Genomic DNA, 8,473 nt, shown 5'->3' on the forward strand with positions numbered 1-8,473 from the left:
CACTGCTTTTGCATCCTGATCTCACAATACTCTCCTACTTGTTCTCTGTACTCCAATTATATAAACCCTCTCCAGCTCCTTAAACCTGTTGCAATTACTCTGACCATAAGGTTTTCTACATGCTGTACCTGTAGTCAAGACTGTTAAGCCATTAATTAACATACTCTTTATCTTTCATATTTCAGCTTTACTGCAACTCAGTCATCCTCACCCACAACTCTAGATTAAGTTCCTATTATCTGAACCCACAAGAAATGTGCTTATCATCAGGGCAATTAAGTCATTTGAATTATACATTCATTACTATGATATTGAAATAAATTTTATCTTATCTGCTTAGTTGTAAGCAAAAGGAGATATAGGATATCTGGCTTTGCTCACCATTATATTCCTTGTAACTGACACATTGCTTGACACATTGCAAATGTTTGACACCTAGTTCTAAAATATGCTAAAATTGCAGAGGCATTACCAAGGATAAAGAGTTAGGAGAATAGTGTCCTAGGCAGATAGAACAGTACGTGCAAAGCGTCCATGACAGGAAAGAAATTGGCATGTTTGATAACTTGAAAGAACTACTGACATTGAAGTAGACAATGCCATCTAACCAAAGATACCAGGAATACGTAGGGTGTTAAATAAGTGGCATTTATCACTAACTGCAGTAAAGAAGTGAATGACTTGTGGAACCGTGAATGTGTGTCTGGAAGATCATGTTAGAAAAGATATATTATGGGATTTGAGTTTGGGTTGGGTGATCTGGTTGTTTATGTCCAACGGGAGAATAACAGGGTTTAACCATCAGTAGCAGGACCTGTTATCAGCAACACTGAGGCCTCTGTCTAACCATTAGACGAATGGCTCACATCAGCACCTGCTTTTTTCCTTCACGTGACTGAAGACCAGAGAGTTGTGGGGAAAGCGGCCAAGAACCTGGAGAGGTAGACAGGGGCAGGCCAGGCAGGGCCTAGAAGACCGTGTTGGCAAAGTTGGCCTTTAACTTAAAGCAAAGGGAAATGGAAGGGTGGTGTATTTCAATCTGTGTGTTCAGGACTGTGGAGGGTCTGAGATTTGATGCTACTTGCAAGTTCATGAGTTAGTTTGCTCCAGATTGACAGATCCTTACAGAAGACTCCTGGGTGAGCCAAAGAGCTTTCCACTGGCAGCAAAGGCAGAGCGTGAGGTTTGCACCCGTGCCGCACATGCCCAAAGTCCCCTGGGGGCAAGGAAAGTAGATGTGGATGCTTACACTGTGCAGAGGGCTGTGATACACAAATGGACCCCTGAGTTTGGGAGATTTCTGCTTTTGTAGTGAGCAGAAGTACTCCTGCTCCCTGAGGGAGGTGTTATCTCATCCCTCATATCCTGAGGACAAATAAAACCCAGAGAAATCTCCCTGGTTAAGAGCAGTTGGGGCTTTCTACTCTTGGCACACCCAGCAAAACCACAAAGGAACACTCAGGGCCCATAGGGGATTTCCATTCCCAACACTGTGTTGTTGAAAGGCCAACATTCGAAGAACCTGCTCATTACATGGAGAAAACTAACACTGAATCATGGACTTAGACCATATCTGATCATTCCCATCAGGCTACAAACCTGCTATAATTCCTCCTGTGTTGACCCCCACACTCCCCTGCAGCTATTGCCCCACCTGATCACCCTATTAATGGGGCCAGGTAATGTAACACACCCCAGGATAACTCCAGTGAGAGAGTATGTACAGAGACAGTGGCACCTTGTTGAGCGAAAAGGAGAAGCACCCAACCCCATGAAGAAGGAAGGACAGGTGGAGACAGGGAAGATGGTGTCCTGGGCTGGGGACACGGAAGATGCCTGAACCCCTGGGCACTGGTGCTCCATGAGGCATGCAACTGCACCCCAAGAGGTGTTTTTGAGGGCCTGGTGTAAAGTAGATGGGACCCAAAAGAGAGGCACCAAACCCTCCCAGCAACTTCCAGGCTTACTTCTTAGAGAAACCTCACCTTGCATTTTCCATGGGAGACAGAGTTCCTTGAGATCTTTGGTTGCCATGGGAACTCAGTTACTTGATCCAGCTTCTGTGAACCACATGTGTCATCACGACCAGTTTTCCCCAAATGGATTCATGATAGTTGGATGCCTTGTTCTGAGCTTGCTGATATTGTCTGCAGATGGGTGAATAGCTGACAGCTTCAGGGGGTGGAATGGGGCACATTACTCCAACCGAAACTGTAGGAGGAAACTCTGGTTTTATCTGCAGTGGTCAATGGTTCTATCTGGTGTGATGTTTGCATGTGCTTATTATATCATGTATATATTCCTTCTAATATTTTAATAAAGTATTTAACAATTAGAATTCTGATACCATACCTATTCATTGTTTATAATATAATACAACTTATAGTCTCATTAATACCCCATGGACAGAGGAGCCTGGCAGGCTACAGTCCATGGGGTCTCAAGAGTCGGACATGACTTGGCAACTAAACCAACCAACCAATAATGGAATAATTATATTCAACATGTAATGATTTGTGGTATGGTATCAGGTAATATGCTTTACACATAAAATCTCACTGAAGCTTCACAGAAATGTAAGCAGTTTTGTGTTTTTATTTTTAAACCTCCATTTTGCTGATGAAGAGATTGGTGCCCCGGAGAAGTTTTCTAATGACACACATGGTGGGTGTGGGTACAGGAAGGGCCAGGGTGGAGAGTGCCAGGTCCAGGGGTTGGAGAGACACAAGACACCTGTGAGGACCTTAACTGCATGACACAGCAAATGCAAAACACAATGGCAGGTCAAAAGAAAGACTTGGGAGAACGTGGGGGAAAGCTCTGCACTGCATTTTCAGTGAGAAGCCGTGAAGTTTTGTTTTGCACCAAGCCCCTCCTTAAATAGCTGGACCGGCGTGGTAGAGAAGGTCACAAATTCAGATTGCATAGCTCCAAATCTCATGTTATTACTTTTCTTTTCCTCCTGCCTTAAGGGGAAAACCAAAAACTAGGTGAAAACCAAAGACTAGGTGATACACACACATGATATAAAATTCAAAAGTTGCAAAATTCAGTTAAAAGTATGTCTCTCGCCCCAGTTGGAATATACAGCTCTCCTCCCCAAAGGCAACACTTTCCCAACAGGTTTTAAATAGCCTTCCTTTTAAGTGCAAGCATATAGGTTTATTTCAACCACTCCTCTTTATATACAAATGGTTAAATACCAAATAGTGAGTGTTCTGGGCCTACATTTTTCCATTTCCAATGTATCTTGGAGGTCTTTCTGGGTGACCATAATGAAGCAAAAGTTAGAGAGTGCCTGTCATGCCATTGTGTTAAGTGCTTTAAACCTGTTAGTTTAACCCTCACTATGCCCAGTGAGGTATTAAATATTATCCTCTTTTATAGATGAAGAAATTAAAGCATACAGAATGTGAACAACTTGTCACAGGTAATATGGCTACAAGTGGGGAGAACCAGGATTGGACCCATCGAGTGTAGTTCCAGATTGTACACTGAAGTAACATTCTTTTTTTATTAAATAGCTGCATGATATCCTTTTACATCGATATACTTTTATTTACAATTCTGCTACTGATGGACACTTCTGGTTTTTCCAATCTCATGTTGTCACAAAGCTGCATTGAATAAGCTTACATATGTTATCATGCCACACATGTGCAAGTGGCTAAATTCATAGGAGTAGGATTTCTGGACCAAAGGGTAAATGCACACATGATTTTGACTGATATTGCCCTCTCCAGGTGTTGTATCAATTCACACCAGCACTAACAATGCAGGAGTATTTCTGTTTCCCCGCATCCTCACCAAAACAGTGTGTTTCAAATACTTGTATATTGGGCAACATGATAAGTAATGAGTGATAGCTTATAGTAGTTAAAATACTCATTAACCTTATTATGAACAAGGCTGGGGATTATGTATTTCCCCTTCCATGAATATTTGTCACACCAGTAGCAGAACTGACTAGCTGTTCCCTAAACCTGTTCCTTTTCCTGCTGGAGTTTCCCAGCCCTACAGCACCTAACTTGGGCCCATGGACTGCGTCCTGGCCAAGGGAAAGTAGATCTAAGTGATGTACATTGACCAGATGACTCCTAAAAGCCTCCTTTGAATCCTCCTATTCTCCTTCTTTCCCCATGTGCTGGCAGAAGATTCAAAGCAGAGTGACCGATGCAGCCAAATGCTGATGCTGGCAGAGATTCTTCTGTGGGTTGATCCCTGAGTAAGTTCAGAAAGCAAAGCCAAGGCTCCCAAGCCTGCTTCCATTTGAATTTTACGTGGGAAAGAAACATTTCTAGAGTGCAAGGCCGTGATTTTGGGGAGTTCCTCTGTTATATTAGCTGTTGTTATCACAAACAATAGATTGGCCTTTGTTCCTTTATTTTTATTTTAATGGTTGAATGAAAGATTGTCTTATTTAGGAAATTAGTCCATCCATTGTCTGTGATATAGATAGCAAATAATATTTAAACTTGGTCTTTGAGTTTTAACTTGATATATAAATTCGTAATCTCTTTTCAGTCTTGTTGTACCAAAATTTATCAAGACAATCTTTTTCTGTTGTGAATTCTACTTTGTAACATGCCTAGAAAGACCCTGTTCACTGCAAAATTATACCAAAAAAATCTTTGGAGGGTCTCTTCTACATTTCTTTTTCTAACAGTTGTTTCAGCATGAACAAATGATGAATTTTAAGGAGATATGTTTCCGCATCTGTTGAGGAGATCATGTTTAGATTTCCCTTCTCCATCATTTGTTAATGTGATGGACTACCCTGACTTATTTTCAAATGTTAAATCAATCTTACTTTCCTGGAATAAAAGCAGCTTTGTCATGATATCATCTCTTTTCTATATATTGCTGGGCTTTTAATTTTTTTTTTCATTTGTCATCTATGTTTATGAAACAAGGTTTGTAATTTAAACTTCTGAAAGTACCTCATCTAGTTTTCGTACCAATGTAATGCTACAGAAAATGCAAGAGGGTCGTGTATCCTCTATCTCTATTCTCTAAAAAGTTTATGTAATATTGGAATTATCTCTTATTTAAATATTGACAGAACTCACTTATGAAGCTATTTGGGCTTAGAGGTCATCTGTGGAAATATTTTATTCCATCCATTTCATATTTTTATTTCAAATCATGTTTTTTAATATCTCCTGTAAGTTTTATTGTTATATTTTTGTTTTTGTTGCTGTTGTTTAGTCACTAAGTTGAGTTCAATCCTTTTGTGACACTCCCATAGACTGTAGCCTGCCAGGCCTCTCCGTCCATAGTATTTTCAAGACAAGAATACTGGAGTGGGTTGTCATTTCCTTCTCCAGGGGATCTTTCAGACCCAGGGATCAAACCCTTGTCTCCTGCATTGACAGGTGGATTCTTTACTGCTGAACCACCAGGGAAGCCCCCAAGTTGTATTTTACTGTGTGTAATATAAAGTTATATTTTATTAAGTTGTATTTCCCACTTCCGCTTCATTTCATATTTGGCATAAAGGTCTCTAGAAATGTCATCTTATTTGAATCCTGGTGTTAATAAATTTTGCCTTTATTCATTTTTCTCTTGAAGTCTGACCAGAGGCATGTCCACTTTAGTGGCTATACAATGTTGTGTTAAAATGCTCTCTTGTATGTGTGTTTCCCCTTTCATTATTTTGGTTTTAATGATTCTTTGATCTTTGCTTCTTTGATTCCCTTGGTATCTCTGATTTTCTTGAAGAGATCTCTAGTCTTTCCCATTCTATTCTTTTCCTCTATTTGCACTGATCACTGAAGAAGGCTTTCTTATCTCTCCTTGCTATTCTTTGGAAATTCTGCATTGAAATGGATATATCTTTCCTTTTCTCCTTTGCTTTTTGCTTCTCTTCTTTTCACAGCTATTTGTAAGGCCTCCTCAGACAGCCATTTTGCTTTTTTGCATTTCTTTTTCTTGGGGATGGTCTTGATCCCTGTCTCCTGTACAATGTCACGAACCTCCATCCTTAGTTCATCAGGCACTCTATCAGATCTAGTCCCTTAAATCTATTTGTCACTTCCACTGTATAATCGCAAGGGATTTGATTTAGGTCATACCTGAATGGTCTAGTGCTTTTCCCTACTTTCTGCAATTTAAGTCTGAATTTGGCAATAAGGAGTTCATGATGTGAGCCACAGTCAGCTCCCGGTCTTGTTTTTGCTGACTGTATAGAGCTTCTCCATCTTTGGCTGCAAAGCATATAATCTATCTGTTTTCAGTGTTTACCATCTGGTGATGTCCATGTGTAGAGTCTTCTCTTGTGTTGTTGGAAGAGGGTGTTTGCTATGACCAATGCGTTCTCTTGGCACAAGTCTATTAGCCTTTGCCCTGCTTCATTCTGTGCTCCAAGCCCAAATTTACCTGTTACTCCAGGTGTTTCTTGACTTCCTACTTTGGATTCCAGTCCCCTATAATGAAAAGGACATCTTTTTTGGGTGTTATTTCTAAAAAGTCTTGTAGGTCTTCATAGAACCATTCAATTTCACCTTCTTCAGCATCACTGGTCGGGACATAGACTTGGATTACTGTGATATTGAATGGTTTGCCTTGAAAATGAACAGAGATCATTCTGTTGTTTTTGAGATTGCATCCAAGTACTGCATTTCAGACTCTTTTGTTGACTATGATGGCTACTCCATTTCTTCTAAGGGATTCTTGCCCACAGTAGTAGATGTAATGGTCATCTGATTTAAATACACCCATTCCAGTCCATTTTAGTTTGCTGATTGCTAAAATGTTGACGTTCACTCTTGCTATCTCATGTTTGACTACTTGCAATTTGCCTTGATTCATGGACCTAACATTCCGGGTTTCTATGCAATATTGCTCTTCATAGCATTGGACCTTGCTTCCATCACCAGTCACATCCACAACTGGGTGTTGTTTTTGCTTTGGCTCCATCTCTTCATTCTTTCTGGAGTTATTTCTCCACTGATCTCCAGTAGCATATTGGGCACCTACCGACCTGTGGACTTCATCTTTCAGTGTCCTATCTTTTTGCCTTTTCATACTATTCATGGGGTTCTCAAGGCAAGAATACTGAAGTGGTTTGCCATTGCCTTCTCCAGTGGACCACATTTTGTCAGAGCTCTCCACCGTGACCCTACATGGTGGCCCTACAAGGCATGTCTCATAGTTTCATTGAGTTAAACAAGGCTGTGGTCCATGTGATTAGATTGATAGCCTTTTGTGGTTTTCAGTCTTCCTGCCCTCTGATGGAGAAGGATAAGAGGCTTATGGAAGCTTCCTGATGGGAGAGACTGACCCAGGGGGAAATTGGGTCTTGTTCTGATGGGCAAGGCCATGCTCAGTAAATCTTTAATCCAGTTTTCTGTTGATGGGTGGAGCTGTGTTCCCTCCCTGCTATTTACCTGGGGCCAAACTATGGTGGAAGTAATGAAGATAATGGTGAAAAAAAAGTGAAAGTGAAGTCACTCAGTGAGTGACTGACTCCCTGACACAGTCATGTCCGAACCTTTGTGACCCTGTGGACTGTAGCCTATCAGGCTCCTCCGTCCATGGGTTTTTCCAGGCAAGAATACTGGCGTGGGTTGCCATTTCCTTCTCCAGGAGATCTTCCCAACCCAGGGATTGAACCTGGGTCTCCTGCATTGTAGGCAGACACTTTACCATCTGAGCCACCAGGGAAGATAATGGTGACCTCCTTCAAAAGATCCCATGCATGTACTGCTACACTCAGTGCCCCCAACCCTACAGCAGGCCACCACCGACACATGCCTCTGCTGGAGACTCCTAGACACTCATAGGCAAGTCTGGGTCAGTCTCTTGTAGGGTCACTGCTCCTTTGTCCTGGGTCCTGGTACACAAGGTCCTGTTTGTGCCCTCTAAAAGTCTATTTCCCAGTCCTGTGTAAGTTCTGGCAGCTTAATGGTGGGATTAATGGCAACCTCCTCCAAGAGCGCTTATGCCATAACCAAGTCTGCTGCACCCAGAGCCCCTGTCCCTGTGGCAGTCCATTGCTGACCTGTACCTCCCCAGGAAATGCTCAAACACAGTTCTGGCTCAGTCTCTGTGGGGTCCCTGGGTCCTGGTGTGCACAAGGTTTGTTTGAGCCCTCTGAATGTCTGGCAGGAATGGGGTTTGATTGTAAACGTGAATTCACCCCTCCTACTGTCTTGCTGGGGCTTCTCCTTTGCCCTTGGACGTGGGGTATCTCCTCATAGCTGCTCCAGCACCTACCTTCTTACTGGGGTTTCTCTGACCTTGGACGTGGGGTATCTCCTCTCAGCCTCACCACTCCAGTGCCGCGCAGCTGCTTTCAGAAAGTGATTATTGAAATAGCTTCATTAAAATCAAATATGTTTGTAGCTGTTCTCTATCCATTATAAGAAGCTTCTTTTCCTGCCTTCTACAATTGTAATGGAATGTTTTATATTAAGCCAGTTCGTTTCTCAGGCGTCAGTGGTGGATTAATGATAAAGAATCAACCAACCAA

General features: G+C 41.9%; 1 non-coding gene across 1 annotated transcript; it reads right to left on the reverse strand.

Annotated features, from left to right (window-relative positions):
• Nucleotides 1-7,593: 7,593 nt before the first annotated feature.
• TRNAC-ACA (transfer RNA cysteine (anticodon ACA)) lies at nt 7,594-7,665 on the reverse strand. Its single transcript has one exon. It is a non-coding gene; the product is annotated as a tRNA-Cys (tRNA).
• Nucleotides 7,666-8,473: the final 808 nt, after the last annotated feature.

Source organism: Giraffa tippelskirchi, chromosome X, assembly GCF_054371585.1.
Source record: "Giraffa tippelskirchi isolate mGirTip1 chromosome X, T2T-mGirTip1v1.2.pri, whole genome shotgun sequence".
NCBI classification, from domain to species: Eukaryota; Metazoa; Chordata; class Mammalia; order Artiodactyla; family Giraffidae; genus Giraffa; species Giraffa tippelskirchi.